The sequence below is a fragment of the Chiloscyllium punctatum genome, chromosome 12 (genome assembly GCF_047496795.1).
Source record: "Chiloscyllium punctatum isolate Juve2018m chromosome 12, sChiPun1.3, whole genome shotgun sequence".
Classification (NCBI taxonomy): domain Eukaryota; kingdom Metazoa; phylum Chordata; class Chondrichthyes; order Orectolobiformes; family Hemiscylliidae; genus Chiloscyllium; species Chiloscyllium punctatum.
The window spans coordinates 18273474-18293470 of record NC_092750.1 but is presented as its reverse complement, the minus strand read 5'-3'; the positions used below and the strand labels follow the sequence as shown (position 1 = coordinate 18293470).

The 19997-nt window shown below is 44.8% G+C and overlaps 1 protein-coding gene across 2 annotated transcripts in view; it reads left to right on the top strand.

The window, feature by feature from the left end:
- slc26a6 (solute carrier family 26 member 6) overlaps positions 1-19997 on the top strand; it is a 160835-nt gene that overhangs the window by 25582 nt on the left and 115256 nt on the right. Inside the window, exon 1 of one of the 2 annotated variants that reach the window (XM_072581953.1) lies at positions 6174-6309. The exons of the other annotated variant lie outside the window; for it this stretch is intronic. The gene's annotated coding sequence lies outside the window, so the exon portion shown is untranslated. Of the gene's footprint in view, positions 1-6173; positions 6310-19997 lie in introns of those variants that run through there. 2 annotated transcript variants of the gene reach the window in all.

Here is a 19997-nt window from a genome sequence, read left to right as displayed (position 1 = left end):
GCATCCAACGAACAGCGAAATCAATGTTTCGGGCAAAAGCCCTTCATCAGGAATAAAGGCAGTGAGCCTGCAGCATGGAGAGATAAGCAAGAGGAGGGTGGGGGTGGGGAGAGAGTAGCATAGAGTACAATGGGTGAGTGGGGGAGGAGATGAAGGTGATAGGTCAAAGAGGAGAGGGTGGAGTGGATAGGTGGAAAAGAAGATAGGCAGGTCGGACAAGTCAAGGAGACAGTAACTGAGCTGGAAGTTTGAAACTAGGATGAGGTGGGGGAAGGGGAAATGAGGAAGCTTTTGAAGTCCACATTGATGCCCTGGGGTTGAGGTGTTCCGAGGCGGAAGATGAGGCGTTCTTCCTCCAGGCATCTGGTGGTGAGGGAGCGGCGGTGAAGGAGGCCCAGGACCTCCATGTCCTCGGCAGAGTGGGAGGGGGAGTTGAAATGTTGGGCCACGGGGCGGTTTGGTTGATTGGTGCGGGTGTCTCGGAGATGTTCCCTAAAGCGCTCTGCTAGGAGGCGCCCAGTCTCCCCAATGTAGAGGAGACCACATCGGGAGCAACGGATACAATAAATGATATTGGTGGATGTGCAGGTGAAACTTTGATGGATGTGGAAGCCTCCTTTAGGGCCTTGGATAGAGGTGAGGGAGGAGGTGTGGGCACAGGTTTTACAGTTCCTGCGGTGGCAGGGGAAAGTGCCAGAATGGGAGGGTGGGTCGTAGGGGGGTGTGGACCTGACCAGGTAGTCACGGAGGGAACGGTCTTTGCGGAAGATGGAAAGGGGTGGGGAGGGAAATATATCCCTGGTGGTGGGGTCTTTTTGGAGGTGGCGGAAATGTTGGTGGATGATTTGGTTGATGCAAAGGTCTGTAGGGTGGAAGGTGAGCACCAGGGGCGTTCTGTCCTTGTTACGGTTGGAGGGGTGGGGTCTGAGGGCGGAGGTGCGGGATGTTTGCTCTGAGAGATGGCTCCAAGCTTGGTCAATGTCATGTACTATGCACATATAAATAAACAGTGACTTGGTGACAGGATACCAGCCTCGATGGAGTTATGTCAGGTCACAGTCAGAATCTTATGAGTAATATGTGGGTAAAAATATTTCTTTACCAACTCGACTATGCATGTAGCTGTTGAGGTGGACTTTGTCCTGCATGCTCTGGTAAGTAAACGGCTTTATGCTTCTTACTGAGGTGTCGTCATTCATAGACTGATTCAGAATGGGTGTTGCCCCTTCTATGGGGGTTTGGGTTATCATCTAAGAATATAGGCTCCCTGGACAAAGCTTAATACAGGGAAACTAGCTCACAGCAGGAACACTTATAGAGGCCAAGAGAAGAAGTGATATATGAATGAACTGAAGGTAAAGTTGAGTAAGTTGGTAGTTATGGTCAGGAAATGTAACTTAAAGGGTATGGTCAGTTAAGGTGGCAGAATGATTCTGGGATTGGGAGCAGGCAACTGGGAAGCAGAGGAGAGATTAACAGTGGTAGGGACAAAGAGGACCAGGGAGGGCTGGAGGAGAATATTCAGAGTAGGGAACTGAATGGGATTATGAAGAGTGCTGCTGGTGAGGGTGGCTGAGTGGGTGAATTGGATAAGAGGCTATGTAAGGCCGTGGCTGAGTGGGTGAATGCTCAGAGGAAAGATCAGGAAAGTGAGGGGAAATGGTAAAGGGAGCCACAGTGACTGGGGGAGACTGGAGGGAAACAAAGGAAAGCAATTGGTATGGGGAGAATGTCTGTATGTTAGAGAGGGACAGAATCAAAGGAAAAATTTATATGTAGCATTTTTCTCAGAATTCTGGTGAATAGAGTCTCTTGTTGAGAAAGTGCAGTAGAAATGGGATGAGCCTCAGATCTGGTTGCACACGTTCCAGTAAAACTCGTCCAGAGTGAAGAAACCCCAAAACACCACTGTCCATGCACTCTATTAGATTGTCTATGTTGGTGTGAAGTGCTCAAAACAGCATAATGTCTACCATATTCTATACTTTGTATCATTGACATCCAAACCAGGTCAAGTAATGTATCAAATCTCAGAGCTGAAGATTACCACACAATGTAGAACGTTGGAGGGAGGGTGGGTTCTGAGTACAGTTCTCTGTGAAGCCATGCAGTATCCTTCATTGCTCCCTGGATATCTGAATCTGAAGGATATGTGGAACATAGAACATTACAGTGCAGTACAGACCCTTTGGCCCTTGATGTTGAACCAACCTGTGAAACCAACCTGAAGCCCATCTAACTTACACTATTCCATTATCATGCAAATGTTCATCCAATGACTATTTAAATTCCCTTAAAGTTGTTGAGTCTACTACTATTGCAGGCAGGATGTTCTACACCCTTACTACAGTCTGAGTAAAGAAACCACCTCTAACATCTGTCCTATATCTATCACCCCTCAACCCCTCAATCTCAAGCTATGGGGAGGAAGCTGCTGATTGCAAAGTTGCAGGACAGGGATCATGAAGGGAACCAAGAACCAAAGTGAGCTCCATGTCACCTGCAGCAGCTTCATAACAGCCCAAAGGCTAAGATGGTGAGGGCAAGTTTTAACAAAATGGAACTGTATTTTTCTTCCTGCACCTGAGGGGGAGGAGAAGATGAGGCCTGGCCCAATGACATTCTGATAGTGCAGAAGCTCCAACTGTGGAAGAGTGAGCAGTACCTGAATGGTGGAGGGGACTCCAAGGTCAGCAACAGAATCGGGCTGTGTACCATAAGAGGGTCTACCCAAGGCATCCCAGCCCCATGCAGGTGAATGAATGAACTCTTGAGATAGTCTAAAGACAACATCACATCACCTGTGTGCCTCCTCCTGCAGTTAGATCTACAGCCACATGCTTGGCTACACTGTCTGTGCCAGTGAAAATCAATGACATTGAGCTGCCATCATTGACTCCTTTCAAGGTGCAACTGGGAACGTGTGCAGCAGCTCCAAATTAACCCCTACACTAAAACAGCAGCTAATGAACTTGAAAGACCCTACACAGACAACAAGTAAAACAAAAAAGCTTGCGAGAACTGTAACAAACATTACGTTGGACAAACAGGCAGAAAGCTAGCCACCAAGATACATGAACATCAACTAGCCACAAAAAGACATGACCTATTCTCACTAGTATCCTTACATACAGTTGAGGAGGGACACCATTTCAACTGGGACAACACATCCATCTTAGGACAAGCCAAACAGAGACATGCACAAGAATTTCTAGAAGCATGGCATTCCAACCGGAACTCTATCAACAAACACATTGACTTGGATCCCATTTACCATCCCCCCCCGCCGAGAAAAAAAGAACAGAAAATTATGTCACCACAGGAAATGACATCACCAACCCAAGGAAACCCAAACACATAAATAGAAAGCGAACCATACCACCAGTGCTTCAAAAGAAGGCTCACTGATGATGTTACCTCGTATGGTGACGAAACCTCTGAAAATGAACTTTCCAGCTCAGCGAGCAAACCTACATCCAGAATCCCTCACAAGTATATTCATGAGCTTATAGATGGCCTCTTCTGGAAAGTACTTCGGGCTATTCAATTCACAATGGTGCCAGAGAGCTGATGGTTTTACAGAGATTGCTGTTTTCCCTCATGTACAAACAGGAATTGACTATGCACATGTGATGCTCCCCAGCACCATCCAGCCAAATTCCTGAACAGGAATAGATTTCATTCCCTCACTGTTGAACTCCACACACAGCAATTTCCACTATCCAGGAGCTATCCTGACTTTTAATGTCGGGACTCTCACGTTCTTCAAATGCTCATTTCCTGCATCATCTCCAAGGCTGGCTCATGGGTGACAAGTGAAATCCCTGAAAGAGTCAAAAAGTGTGGTGCTGGAAAAGCACAGCTAGTCAGGTAGCTGTGCTTTTCCAGCTGTTCCAGCACCACACATTTTGACTCCGATCTCCAGCATCTGCAGTCTTGATTTGCTCCAAATCCCTGGAAGACATGATTAATGGCCCTAAAACTGTTGCCAATCATCAATATAATGCTGACCATCCTGCCTCAAGAGACATCTTAGCCTGCTGAACAGGAGCTTCCATTGCCTGGGCCATTCAGAAGGATCACTCATGTCAGGACAGTAGCAGTTTGTTGTGAGCTCCACAAACCCAGCTGAACAATGGGTGACAACTTCCCAGAGATTGAGATAGACAAGCCATGTCTCCTCAGAGGTGGGGTTTCTAGTGGAAATGCTAAGGAAGCAAGCACAGTAATGAAGCACAGGAGACAGATCCGAGAGAACCAAATAGCCACTGAATTACTTTCAATGGACGTATAAGGACACGCAGAGTTATAGCCAATAATAACACAGAGATATCCCTGCCCTATGGGAATGATTGATTGCTATTGCTTCAACTTAATGCTTATTTTTGACATTCAATGAAAGTGAGTTTTTTTATCATTGCACCATTTCTGGCCACAACATCAGTAGGGAGATTAAAAAACTGAAATAACTGCAGATGCTGTAAATCAGAAACAAAATCAAATGGCTGGAAAAGCTTAGCAGGTCTGGCAGCATCTGAGACAAATCAGAGTTAATGATTCGGGTCGAGTGACCCTTCGTCAGAACATCAGGAGGGAGTTTCACAGGAATACTTGGGGTCTGTCTATGCTTTCCTCAAACATCAGTGTATAAGGAGAGTCTGTTCATTGCAGAACATTGGAGAGGTTAATAATGCTCAGCATCTCCCCAGACTCTCAGAAGCTCAAAGTAGGACTTCCCTGAGGTTGTGTTGCCCCTAGAGGGCAGCAGAGTCAAGCAGCCTTGTAGTACTCTGAACCAATGGCACACGATGCCAGAGTCACCCACTGTGATCAGTGCCCATGGGTTAGAATAAAAGCTGAAACAATAGAATTCCTAGCAGATAGAATGGTTAAGCAAAGTGCTTTGTCCTACATTACACTGACGCCCATGTGGCCAAAGTGATTTCAAGGCTCTTTGACCTTTCGACTCCTGCCACAATGTTTCGGTGCTGCCCAATACCTATAGCTAAGCAAGCCTGCCGAGTGCTAGGCCAGCTTGTTTCAGATGACTTTGATGGATGTCATCTGGTGGTCCAGGGTCTAACATATTCTAATCTGCTGGGAGCATCCTGCTCAGATACTGGTAGAGCCTTTTTTGGTCTGACTGATGAAGATAATGGGACCTCTGCCAGAGGAGAAGCAGAGTAGGAGGCCACCCCTGGAATGTCCTGGGGTGACAATTTCTGGATGCCTGACTTTCTCTGCTCCTCCTTGTTGGTGTGCAATAACCACTGTCTTTGAGGGGATACGAGGCCTGGAGGAATGTCAAGGGGCTTCAGCCCTCCCTCTCTCATACCCAATGCATCCAGAGCTCAAACAATGGAGTGAAGATGCCCACACATATCGGGCAGACATAGTTCTGCTGGTCCTTGCTGTCCATGGCAACAATCATTGAGGCAGCCGCTTGCTGGCATACAGGATGCCGAACATTTGCTAAACTCCTGTGCCCCTATGCTCCAACATGCACGCTAGCCCTACCTTATGTTTCCCTGCTGGTCGATGCAAAACAAATCTCACAGAAGCAGAAAACCAAGTGGCTAGAAAGAATGAGGATTTAAAAGGAACTAGTTTAAGTAAGAAGGTTGGACTGGAAGAAATAGATGGGTCTGAAAGCTGATCAATCCCCAGGCCTTGATGTTTTATATCCCAGAGCATTGAGTGGTGTGGCTATAGAGATAGTCGATGCTTTGTTGACTATCTTCCAAATTTTTATTGATTCTGGAATGGTTGGAAGGCAACAAACGTCACCCACTATCTAAGGAGGGAGTGAGAGGGTCAACAGAACTGCAGGTTTGTTGACCTTATGTTAGTAGCAAGCAAAATGTTAAAATCGATTATAAAGGATATAATAATTAGGTTCTTGGATGAAAATGATGGGCATAGCATGGGAATGGAAATCATGCTTGATGAATTTATTGGAAATTTTTTTGAAGACGTTATTAACAAAATTGATAAGGGTTGATGGATGTAGTGCACCTCGTTTTTCAGAGACTTTTGATAAAATCCAGTACAGGAGGCTGGCTAGAGAAATGAACGCACATTGGATAGGAGGCAAAGCATAGAAATGATTAACGTCTAGTCGTCAGAAAACACAATAAATGGATCATTCACATATGACAGGCTGTGATTAAGGGCTTACACCCGAAACGTCGATTCTCCTGCTCCTCGGATGCTGCCTGACCTGCTGTACTTTTCCAACACCACACTCTTGACTCTGATCCCTGGCATCTGCAGTCCTGACTTTCTCCAGACTGTGATTAGTGGGGTACCGTAAGTATCAGCACTCAGGCCCCAGCTGTTTACATTGATTTGGAGGTGGGGACCAAATGTAATATTTCCAAATATATGGATGATGCAAAGCTAAGCAGGAACATGTGTTGTGAGGAATATGACATTCGGTACGTTTGCCTTTATTGATCAATGCATTGATCAGGAGTTGGGAGGTCACGCTGCAGCTTACGGGACATTGGTTAGGCCACTGTTGGAATACTGTGTTAAATTCTGGTCTTCCTGTTACAGGAAAGATGTCGTGAAATTGAAAGGGTTCGGAAAAAATTTACAGGTTGGATGGTTTGTGCTTTGAGGCTTTATGCCCTGGAGAGTCAGAGGCTGAGAGGTGATCTTAGAAAGGTTTAGAAAATCATGAGAAGCATGGATAGGGTAAATAGACAAGGTCTTTTTCCTCAGGTGGGGGAGTCCGAAACTAGAGGGCACTGGTTTAAAGTGGTAGGAGAAAGATTTAAAAGGGACCTAAGGGGCAATGTTTTCAGATAGAGAGTGGTGCATGTATGGAATGAACTGCCATAGGAAGTGGTGGAGGCTGGTACAGTTACATCATTAAAAGACACCTGGATGGGTATATGAACAGGAAAGCATTAGAGGGATATGGGCCAAATGCTGGCAAGTTCTGAAACTAGATTTATTTAGGATCTGGTCAGCTTGGACAAGTTGGACTAAAGCATCTGTTTCTATGCTGTACAGCTCTACCACTCTATGCAAAGTTGTTTTTCAGAGGATTTGGACAGGTTTAGTACATGGTCAAGAACATGGTAGATCTGGTAAAATATGTGCTTATCCATTTTGGTAGAAGGAACAGATGTGCAGAGTATTTTTTAAATGGCAAGAAGTTGGGAAGTGCAAAGAGGTGATCTCACTGATAAACAGAGTAGATACAGGGAAAATGTTTCCCCTACTTGGGGAGTCTAGAATGAGGGTGCACAATACAAAAAGTGAGGTGAATGCCACTTAGGTTTGAGAAGAGAGGATTTTTTTTACACAGTGGGTTGTGAACATTTGGAAATTCTGTACTACAGCGGGCTGTAGAAGCTCCATTGTTGAGTATGTTTAAGGTAGAGATTGTTAGATTTCTGATTATCAATGGCACATATGATTATGGCGATTGGGTGGGTGAAAGGTATTGAAATGTTTGATCAGCTGTGATCACATTGAATAGCAGGGTAGGCTGAACAGGCTGAAAGCCCAATTCTATTCCTTTGAATGTCAAATGGCTGCTTAACTACCAGCCATTCCCCTATGGATTATGTCCCAAACCACTTTTTGTGTTTCTCACTTGGAAGAGTGCATAACAACATGGATTAAAAATCCAGTTTTAAGTCAATCGGTATGGATTAGTGGGAGCGAATACTCTCATTTGCAACAGCCTGTTCAAGCATTAGTTTGATGTGGAGGTCACAGTCAAAGAACTATCCCCTCATCACATTGAATTGTAGGTAAGGGAAGAGCATGTCTCATTCTGAGTGCTGCAAAACAGTTTAAACAGAGATCAGGACAAAGGAACTTGAGTTAGCAACAAAAGCAAGAATCGTAAAAATGTGACTGTTCAATTATCAATGTCAATGCTCCAGGTAACCTTCATTGCAATGTCCTCAATTTTTCATTATCTGTCCATCGCAAAATAATTCAGAGACTGATCCATTTCATCTTCAATTTCTTTTACTCACCTTTTATTTCTAATTTGTGTTTATCTGTTGTGTTTCTGATACTTCACGCATTCAAAATGCATAAACTCATACTTTTTGTTAACTCAGGAACTCTTGTTTAAAATGGCTCTGTTTAAAACACAAGACCACTTGGATCTGGGTGACCTGATTTGAAAATGAATCTCATTGTGACTGTTTGAGTTTGTGGGTGAATAAAGAAGGGGAACCAATTCATGCTCCCTCACTCGAGAGTCTAACAGTTTGGGATATCGTCTCTGGGACAGGAACAAATTGAGAATCTAGTATAACACACTGGAACTATTTTCTTCCATGATACCTATGGACACTGACTGCTGTAGTTACCTGCTCTTTGCACTTATGCATTTTGGCATAAGAAAGAACAAACAAGCTGAAAATTATATAAATGGAGAGAGTGCAGAAAGCTACAAAAACAGAGGGATTTGGAAATCCTTGTGCAGGAATCACAAAATGCTAGCATCCAAGGTCAGCGGTAATAGGGAATGCAAATGGAGTATTGGACTTTGGAGTATAAACGTAGGGCAAAATTATGCAAAGCACCAGTCAGACCACAGCTGGAAGATTGTGAACAGTTTTGGATCCCTCGTCTAAGGAAAAATGTATTGGCATTGAAGGTAGCCCAGAAATGGTTCAGTGGGTGGATACCAGGTATGGAAGGACTATCTTATGAAGAGAGATTGAGTAGATTGCGACTTTTATGGACTTGGTATGGACATAGTAGTGTAGATGCAGAGAGGTTGTTTTCCCTGTAGGAGAGTTTAGGAGTCGAGAGTGTGGTGCTGGGAAAGCACTGCTGATCAGGCAGCATCCAAGGAGCAGGAGAATCGGCATTTTGGGCTTAAGCCCTTCACCATGAATGAGGCTTGTGGGTTGGGGCTGAAAGATCAATGGGAGGGGGTGGGGTTGGGGGCAAGGTAAATGAGAAAGCCATAGGTGGATGACGGTGAGGGAGAAGGTGATAGGTCAGAGGGGTGAGTGATGGACAGGTGTGGAGGGCTTGCTGAGTTGGAGGCTTGGGTCTGGGATAATGTAGGGGGAGGGGAAATGAGGAAGCTGTCAAAATCCATGTTTAATCTGGGTGGTTGAAGGGTCCCAAGGCAGAATATGAGACGTTCTTCCTCCAGGCATTGGGTGGTAATGGTTTGGCGATGGAGGAGGCCCAGGACCTACATGTCCTTGATGGAGTGGGATGGGGAGTTGAAGTGTTCAGCCACAGGGCGGTGAGGTTGGTGGGTGTGGTGTCCTGGAGATGTTCTCTGAAATGATCCGCAAGAAAGTGGCCTATCTCCCCAATGTAGGGAGACCACACCAGGTGTAACGGATGCCGTAAATGAAATTAGTGGAGGTACAGGTAAATTTCTGATGGATGTGGAAGGATCATTTGTGGCCTGGGATGGAGGTGAGGAGGGAGGTGTGGGTGCAGGTTTTGCACTTCTTGTGGTGGCAGGGGAAGGTGCCGGGAATGGGGTGTGGCCTGGTGGGGGGGCATGGACTTGGCGAGGGAGTTGTGGAAGGTATGGTCTCTCCGGGACAATGATAGGGATAGGGAGGGAACTATATCTTTGGTGATGGTGTCTGTTTGGAGGTGGTGGAGGATGATGCAATGTATATGAAGGTTAGTGGGGTGGAAGATGAGGACCAGGGGAGTTTGTCCTTGTTGCATTGGGAAGGGTGGGCTTCAAGAGCAGTGGTGCGTGAAGTGGAGGAGATACGCTGGAGGGCATCATCAACCACATGGGAAAGGGATTTGCGATCCTGGAAGAAGGAGGCCATCTGAGACTGTCTGAGGTGGAATTGGTCATTCTGGGAACAGATACAGTGGAGGAGGAGGAATTGGGAATAAGGGATGGCGTTTTTTACAGGAGGTATGGTGGGAGGAGGTGTAGTCTAGGTAGCTGTGGGGGTCGGCGGGTGTTTAGTAGATGTCTGTGGTTAGTCGGTCACCAGAGACAGTGGTGGAGAGGTCCAGGAAGGGGAGGGAAGTGGCCAAGATGATCCAGGTGAATTTGATGTCAGGGTGGAAGGTGTTGGTAAAGTTGATGAACTGTTCAACCTCCTCGTGGGAGCATGAGATGGCGCCGATACAGTCATCGATGTAGTGGAGGAACAGGTGGGGATGGTGTTGGTGTAATTGTGGAAGATGGACTGTTCCACGTACCCTTCCACCGACACCCTCATCTGCCTGGCTGAACTGGTCCTCACCCTCAACAACTTCTCCTTTCCAGTCCTCCCACTTCATCCAAACCAAAGGGGTAGCCATAGGCACCCACATGGGACCCAGCTATGCCTGCCTGTTTGACAGGTACATGGAACAGTCCATCTTCTGCAGTTACACTGGCACCTCCTCTACATCAGGGAGACAGAGTATCATTTCAGAGAACATCTCTGGGACACCCACACCCACCAACCCCACCGTCCTGTGGCTGAACACTTCAACTCCCACTCTGTCAAGGACATGCAGGTCCTAGGCCTCTTCCACCACCAAACCGTTATCACCTGACACCTGGAGGAAGAACACCTCATATTCCAACCACAGGGGATAAATGTGGATTTCAATAGCTTCCTTATCCCAGTCCCAAGCCTCCAACATGGCACTGCCTTCTTGACCTGTCCATCACTCACCCCTCTCTGACCAATCACCTTCTACTTCACGTTCATCCACCTATCGCTTTCCCAGCTACATCCTCCCAACTCGATCCCCTCCCATTTATCTCTCAGCCCCTACCCACAAGCCTCATTCCTGATGAAGAGCTTATGTCCGAAATGTTGATTCTCTTGCTCCTCGGATGTTGCCTGATCTGATGTGCTTTCCCAGCAACACACTCTCTACTTTGATCTCAGCATCTGCAGTCCTCACTTTCTCCTCGGAGAGTCTAGGTCCAAAGTGATTTAGAGGAATTTCTTCTCTCAATTCCATTCAACACAGTGATAGTAACACTCAGCAAGATGAAGGGTATCCTTAATTTGTCTCCACAAAGACTGTGCTGTGATCTCTCCTACTGTTAATGTCACAAATCTCTTATCAATAGATGGTGAGGATCAATATTGTCAGGATTATAACCTCTCAGAGAGTAGACGATATGGAAACTGCTGACACAAGCTCCAAGGAATAATCCAAACTGTTCAATCCTGAGTTGGACATTTTGTATAAACCTTGGATGCACCTGCATGTTATTACTTCAAGTGCAAATTTCCTTCTATTCTGATAGTGACCTAGAATGAGATCAAATTCAGAAAAAATGTTCAACTGAGAAGTCTGAAATCCAAATTCGTTCCAATGGCGGGAACATCTGTGTTCTGTGAGCCTTCATTGAAACCAGGTTGGCCTCAGCCTGGAACTCTCCAGAGACATTCTCTGTAACACTGACATCAGTCCCCAAACAATGGAACCATTCGAATGGCACACTCCATCGGGCTGTTTCATCTGCTGTGCCAGATTGCTAACTCAGAGTAACCAGGGACTCCAAACGGAAGGTCTTAATACACAGTTTTATGCATACTTAATCATCTTCAGGGCAGAATGTAGGATTCAGAAGGAGTGCCAATTACCATCTACAAACAGTTAAAAATTCCCAATGATTTCTCAAAGGAAATAGAGAAAGTCACGGAGTGGGGGGAGCAAGTGAGTAAATGAGCGAGTAAGCAGAATCTTCAATGGGCATGCAAGTAGAAATTAACTTAGAAATATAGAAGATAGGAGCAGGAGTAGGTCATTCCACCCCTAGAGCCTACTCCACTGTTCCGTGACCATGGCTGATCATCAAGCTCAATACCCTAATCCCACCTCTACTCCTGATATCCCTAAATCTATATCTGCCTCCTTCTTGAAAATACTTAATGGTTTGGCCTCAACTACTTTCTGTGCAGTTTCATCACTCTGTACAAATTTCTGCCCATCTCAGTCCTGAAAGGTTTATACCTTATTCTTAAACTAAGTACCCTGGATCTGGTCTCCCCCACCATTGGGAACATCCTTCCTGCATCTAACCCTGTCTAGTCCTGTTAGAATGGTATACATTTCTGTGTAATTTCCCCTTTCATTGTTCTAAACTCCAGTGAATATAACCTAACTGACTCTGTCTCTCCCCATATATAAGCCCTACCATCCCTGGAATCAATTTGGTAAACTTTCACTGCACTCTCTCGAGAGCAAGAATATCCTTCCTCAGATAAGGGGACCAAAACTACCCATAATATTCCAGGTGTGACCTCACCAACACCCTGTAGAGCTGCAGCAAGACAACATTGTTCCTGTTCTTGAATCCTTTCAGTATGAAGGCCAACAAACAGTTTACCCTCTTTCCTGTTTGTACTTACTTTTAAGATCATGTCTTTCATGACATACTTTCCCAGCTTATTTCATATTTACATGTGAGTGGAATGCTGAGCCTTATGGAGCTGATAAACAGAAGGTTCTCAGCCTGGCTTGGGTGCTGTGGGGTTGCAGGATGCAGGTTCCCAGAGTTGTATTTAAAGGGTAGCCCTTTACTCACTGTCTTCACTCTCTGCAAGCCAAGCCCATCATGTGTTTGGTCTCTCCCACCCATCCATGGAGATGTTAGACACCAGAAAAGAAATTCACCTCACAGCTCAGCAACATCTTTCTGGGTATTCTCTCCAGACCATCCAGGGTTAAGGGATGTGATCTTTCTCAGGATTGGCATCAGGATACCATCCTAAGGACAAAGCCAGCCTGGATGGAACGAAGCCATAAGAACATAGGAGCCAAAGTGGGCCACTCAGCCCATCGCATCTGTTCTGACATTCAGTGAGTTCATGGCTGATCTGTTAACATTCAACGCCACTTTCCTTCCTTTTCCCTGTAGCCCTTTCCAATTCCTTTACTGATTAAAAATCGATTGCTCTCAGCTTTGATACTTAATGACCCAGCTTCAACAGCCCTCTGCCGTAAAGAATTCCACAGATTCACTACTCTCCAAGAGCAGAAATCTCCCCCTCATTTCCATCTTAAAGTGTGAAGCCTTATTCTGAGATAATGGCATCTGGACTCTCCTACAAGGAGATATAAGTTTTCCATATCTACTTCTTTTATAGCCTACAGAATGGGCTACTTCTGCCTCTAATTTGTATCTATTCACATGTCAAGAGTGTAATAGAACACACCCTGGAGAGGTGCAACTTCAACAACGTTCAATGCTTGACACAATCTAGAACAAAACATTCCATTTTGGTACCCTATTGGAACACTTTCAATATTCACTCCTTCTAACACCCACACACGGTGACTACAGTGTGTACCATTACAATGCATGCAGTACCTCACCATAGAGTCATCCTGCACAGAAACAGACCCTTCAGTCCACCTTGTTCACGCCAATTAGACATCCCAATCTGACCTAGTCCCATTGCCAGCAATTGGCCCATATCCCTCTAAATCCTATAATTATAATTGTACCGCCTCCACTATTTCCTCTGGCATTCCTTAGATCATTCCTTACATGCACCACTCTCCACATAAAAATTTACCCATAAGCTCCTTGTTAAACCTCCCCCTCTCACCCTCACCTATGCCCTCTAGTTTTGGACCCCCCACCTGAGGAAAAAGACCTTGACAATTCACCCTATCCATGTCCCTCATGATCTTATAAACCTTTATAAGATCATCCCTCAGCCTCCAATGCCCGAGGAAAAAAATCCCCAGCCTATTCTGCCTCTTCCGCCTCTTCCTATCACTCAAGCCCTCCAAATTTGGCAAAATCTTTATAAATCGTTTCTACACCCTTTCAAGTTTCACAACACCTTTCCTGTAGCAGGTAGATCAGAATTGTACGCAGTAACATAAAAGTGGACTTACCAATGTCCTGTACAGCCACAACATGACATTCCAACTCCTATATTCAATGTTCTGACCAAAGAAGACAAGTGTACCAAACGCCTTCTTCACCACCCTGTCTACTTGCAACTCCACTTTCAAGGAACTATACACCTTACTCGTAGGCCTCTTTGTTCAGCAACACTCCCCAGCAGCCTACCATTAACTGTATAAGTCCTGTTCTGGTTTGCCCCTCCAAAATGCAGCACGTGCACATTTATCTAAATTAAATTTCATCTGCCACTCCTCAGCCTGTTGGCCTATGGGATCAAGGCCCTGTTGTACTCTGAGGTGACCTTCTTCGCTGTCCACTAAAGCTCCAAATTTGGTGTCACCTGCAAACTTACTAACCATGCCTCTTATATTCACATCCAAATCATTTATATAAATGATGGAAAGCAGTGGACCCTTGAGACATCATGACTAATTTGGCAGCACCTTCCAAGCTTACAGCTCTTACAACATAAAATGACGAGGGCAGTAAATACATGGGAAATTCTGCAGGTTCTTCTTCCTGACCTGAAACTATAGCTCTGTTCCCTCAATGCTGTTGTGTCAAAATCTGCGAACTCCCTTCCCAGCGTCACTGTGAGAGTTCCAACACCATATGGTCTGCATCAGTTCAAGAAGAAAGTTCACCACCACTTTCTCAAGGGCAATTCTTGGACAATAATGAATTCGCCACACCCACTTCCCCTGACTGAATAAAAAAAAGCTCAACGTATCCCAGAATGCTTTTCAATTGATGAACTTATTTCAGTGTTATAATGCATTTTACACATAAACTGTAATAATAAATTACCATTGCTATGTAAGCAGAAACAGCAGGTCTCTTGCCTATGGTCAGGTTCCACAAACTAATAATTCCAATATTATTTCACTTCATTCATGTTTGGTGAGCAAGGAAGGTGGAAGATGGTGGCATAGTGATAATGTCACAGGATTCGTAATCCACAAACCCCAAAAGCTGAGGAAGCAGAAAATGTTGGAGGACCTCAACAGGTTTGGCAGCACCTGTAGAGAGAGAAACAGAGTTAACATTTTGAGTCCAATTTGACTCTTCTTCAGAAATGAAACATTTATTCTGTTTCTCTCTCCACAGATGCTGCCAGTCTTGCTGAATTTTAGCCAGATAGTATGGAAACAAATCCTTTGATCCAAATCATCCACAGTGACCAGACATCCAAATCTGACCCATTCTCCAACACTTTCTGTTTTTAATTTCAGATTTCTAACATCTGCGGTATTTTGCTTTTATTTTATGTTCTGAGGCCATCCTACCATGGCAGAGGGTGAATTCCATAAAATCAACTTGAAAGCTAACCTAATGATGATGGTCTAACCACGACTGATTATTGGAAAAGCCCATCTGGTTCACTTATACACTGTAGAGATGGAGGGAAGTTGATTTGCTGGCCGGTTTGTCATGCAGAATGAAAAGCTTAGGTTCAATCCGCACACTGGGTGATGTTACCATAAAGGACTGTCCTTCTCAATGTCTCCCCTCACCTGAGGTATGGTGACCCTCAGGTTAAATCATCTCCATTAAGGTCTCTCTCTCGCCATCTCTCTCTCTCTCTCTCTCACTCTCTCAAGAGAGAGCAGTCCTATTATCCACGGGGTTGTGTACATGTGATTCTAGAATCACAGCAATGTGGTTGAGTCAACCACTCCCTGGGTGATATGGGGTGGACAATAAGTACTAGCCTAACATCCCATGAATGAACTTTTAAAAAGTAACCTTAACCAGTGTAGTAGACAAATTTGCTTTGGCTACCCATCAGGCTGATAAGGCATATCACATCAAACTATGCACTAGCTCTACAGTACTGCCAAGTATTATGAGTGTAAATATGTGAGCGTCAGTGAAACTGATTTTTAACCTGACTCATTAGGTACATAGATGAAAGTGCACTGATTATAAACATACGAACTGACAGGGAGGGTTTAAATGAGATTGGCTCGGGAGTGGAATCCTCAACAACAAGGAGGCAAGGGCAAGGCCGGAAGGAGATACAGTATCAGAAATAACAAGTTGAAGAGACGGGTCAGGCTGGTATGTGACAGGGAGTGAGGAATGCCTGTTGGATTAAATTGCATCTATTTCAATGCAAGAGGGCTGACAGGTCAGGCCAATGAACTCAGGGTAGGTACGTGGGACCGGGATATAATCGCGATAACAGAAACATGGCTATGGGAGGGACAGAGGTAAAGACAATGACTGCAGATGCTGAAAACCAAATGCTGGATTAGTGGTGCTGGAAGAGCACAGCAGTTCAGGCAGCATCCAACGAGCAGCGAAATCGACGTTTCGGGCAAAAGCCTCGGGCTTTTGCCTGAAACGTCGATTTCGCTGCTCGTTGGATGCTGCCTGAACTGCTGTGCTCTTCCAGCACCACTAATCCAGTATATGGGAGGGACAGGACTGGCAGCTTAATGTGCCAGGGTACGGGCGCTTTAGACAGGGCAGAGGTGGTGGAAAGAGAGGAGGGGCATTGCATCTTTGATTAAGGGGAGTAGCACAACCTTAATCAGAGATTAAATAACTGAAGGATCATCCAGTGAAGTGTTGTGGGTGGAGCTAAAAATATGAAGGGGATGGAGCTAGAGATACGAAGGCCCCCAAATAGTCAATGGAAATTGGAAGAACAAGTATGCAAGGAGATTGGGGAGAATTGCAGGAGCAATAGGGTTGTCATTGTAGGGGTTTTAATTTTCCTAACATAGACTGGGACTGCTAGAGTGTTAAGGGCTTAGATGGGATGGAATTTGTTAAGTGTGTTCAAGAAAGCTTCCTCAAGCTGTATATAGAGGGTCCTACTCAGGAAAGGCCAAAACTCGACTCCTCTTAGGAAATAGGGCAGAATAGGGGACTGAGCTGACAGTGGGTAGTTCTTTGGGAACCAATGACAATAGTTCTAGTAATTTTAAAATAGTTATAGAGAAAGACAAAACTGGTCCAAGCTCTAAATTGGGGCAAGGTGAATTTTAATGGAATAAGACAGGAGTTTGAAGGGGTTGATTGGAGTCGTTTGTTTGCAGGCAAACAGGCCTTTGGCAAGAGGGAGGCCTTTAAAAATGAGATAGCTAGAGTTCAAGGTCTATATGTTCTTATGAGGGTGAAGGGCAATGTTGAAAATGTGTTGCTGGAAAAGCGCAGCAGGTCAGGCAGCATCCAAACAACAAGAGAATCGACGTTTCAGGCATCAGCCCTTCTTCAGGAGTCCAGCAACACATTTTCAGCTCTGATTTCTAGCATCTGCAGTCCTCACTTTTTCCTTGAAGGGCAATGTTGGCAGGAATAGGGAATCCTGGATGACAAGAGATATTGAGGCTTTGACCAGAAACAAGAAGGAGGCATAGCTCAGGTACGGGCAGCTGTCAAAGGAATCCCTGGAGGTATACAGGGAATACAGGAGGTTACTAAAGTTTACAGGAAGTCAGGGGGGTGAAAAGAGGGCACAAGGTAGCCTTGGCTGAGAAGATTAGGGTGAATGCAAAGCATAAGTACGTTAAATGAAAAAGGATAACTAAAGTGAGAATAGAACCCCTCAAGGACCAAAGTGGACATGTGTCTGTGGAACTGCAGGAGATGGGCGATGTCCTCAATTAATATTTCTCCTCTGTGTTTACCATGGAGAAAGACATGAAGACTTGGGAACTTGGGGAAGACAGTCCATATCACAGTAGAGGAAGTGTTGGATGTGTTAAAACGTATAAAGGTGGACAAATCTCCTGGTCCTGACCAGATATATCCAAGAACACAGCAAGAGGCTAGAGAAGAAATTGCGGGGGTCCTGGCTGATGTATTTGCGTCATCGTTAGCCATGGTTGAGGCCCCAGAATACTTGGCTGCAGAGAAAAACTTGGGAACTATAGACCAGTAAACCTAACCTCTGTGGTAGATAAGTTACTTGAGAAGATTCTAATGGATAAGATATACATATTTAGAAAGACAGGTTTGCTTAGAAGTAGTCATCATGGCTTTGTGTGTGGGATTTCCTACCTCACAAATTTGTTAGAGTTCTTTAATGAAGTTACAAAGAAGGTTATTGAAGGCAAGGTGGTAGACGTAGTCTATACGAATTTCAGTAAGGCCTTTGATAAGGTTCCACATCTAAGGTTAGATTGCATTGAATCCAGGGAGAGTTGGAAAATTGGATGCACAATTGGCTTGATGGTAGGAAGCAGAGGGTAATGGTGGAAGGATGCTTTTCAGACTGAAGGCTTGTGACTAGTGGTGTACCTCAGGGGTCAGTGAATTGGCCATGCTAAATTGCCCATAGTGTTCAGGGATGTGTAGATTAGGTGCATTAGTTGGTTAACTGTAGAGTAATGAGGAATGTGTTGGGTTGGATACTGTTCAGAGGGTCATTGTGGACTTGTTGGGCTGAATGTCCTGTGTCCATACTGTAGGGATTCTATTTGATATAGATAAGCAAAAGGTGTTGCATTTTGGAAAGTCAAATCAAGGTACGTGCAAGGCCTATTGCTGTTTGTGATCCATATCAGTGGTTTAGATGAGAATCTCGAAGCTATGATTAGTAAGTTTGCAGATGACACTAAAATAGGCGGTATCGTGGACAATGAGGAAGGTTATCATAAATTGCAGCAGGATCTTGATCAGCTGGGGAAGTAGGCTGAGAAATGACAAGTAGACTTTGGGCAGCACAGTGGCTCAGTGGTTAGCACTGCTGCCTCACAGCGCCAGGGGCTCATGTTAGATTCCAGCCTCAAGTGACTGTCTGTATGGACTCTGCACATTCTCCCTGTGCCTGCATGGGTTTCTTCCAGATGCTCCAGTTCCCTCCCGCACTCCAAAGATGTGCAGGTTACAACATAGAACATAGAACAATACAGCGCAGAACAGGCCCTTCTGCCCTCAATGTTGCGCCAACCTGTGAACTATTCTCAGCTCGTCCCCCTACACTATCCCATCAATATCCAAGGATTGTTTAAATCTCCCTCATGTGGCTGAGCTGACGACATTGGTAGGTAGGGCGTTCCACACCCTTACCACTCTCTGAATAAAGAATCCGTTTAAAATTAGAGGGGAAAGATTAAATGGGAACCTGAGAAGCACAGAGGGTGGTACGCATATGGAATGAGCTGCCAGCAGAATTGGTTGAGGCAGATATATCAACAATATTTAACAGGCTTTTGGACAAATACATGGATAGGAAAGATTTAGAAGGATGTGGACGAAGTTCAGGGAAATGGGGTTAGTGAGAATGGACATTTTGGTCAGCATGGACCAGTTAGGGCTGAAGGGCCTGTCTCCATGCTGTAGGCTTCTTTGACTCTATCACAGACGGAGAGACTCCTCAGAGCTAGACCAATTCTAACATTGTTACTTTGCCAGATTTAGAGAAGAAGCTTATGTGAATAGGGTTTCTGCCACACTTTACAGTAGCAGAGCTCTGAAGAATTTCCTGATCAAATGTCATTTTTATGTGGACAAGGGTTCCACACAATACTGTCACAACTCACCAGGGCTACATGCTGGAAATCAAGCCCTGTTATTCCCAAAGACAACATGAGAGTTAACTTTTTTAAAAATACCAATTCACCTGTCCTCTTGAACCAGGTTGACAGAAACTTCAGACAAGGATGTGGAATTTAAAATTATTACAAATGATTAGATGCTAATGACAGGTAAACAGATAGGAACCATTGACATATGACACAACTAATTAAAATTCTGATCCCTTTATAAAGTCCCCTTTACACTCAAACACAGACAGACGTAGACAGGGAGTAAAAAAAAAACATGGGTGCTGTGGATGGAAGGAGCGCTAGGAAAGCAGTTCTGTGATAGTTATTCGTAAGATATGATTCTTGTGATGCTCTGAATACTGCCTCTCAGTCACCCCTCTCTGGATGCTTTCACTGGTTCACAAGGAGCACAGCCTGACTGGATCACTTATAAAAGGTCTCTGACATAAATTAAACAGCACAACGTACAGCAACTGCTGAACGAAAGATAAAACTGGTTTTGTTCAGATTTAAAGTGGATTACTGCAGAGAACACAGAGCAATCCTAAGCTGGTCATGGTCTGAAAGCTTCTCTGTATCTTGTTCACAGAATCAAACTGTTCAATTACCTGAGAATCAACCACATGTTTATTGGCAGGCAGAAGAGTTTT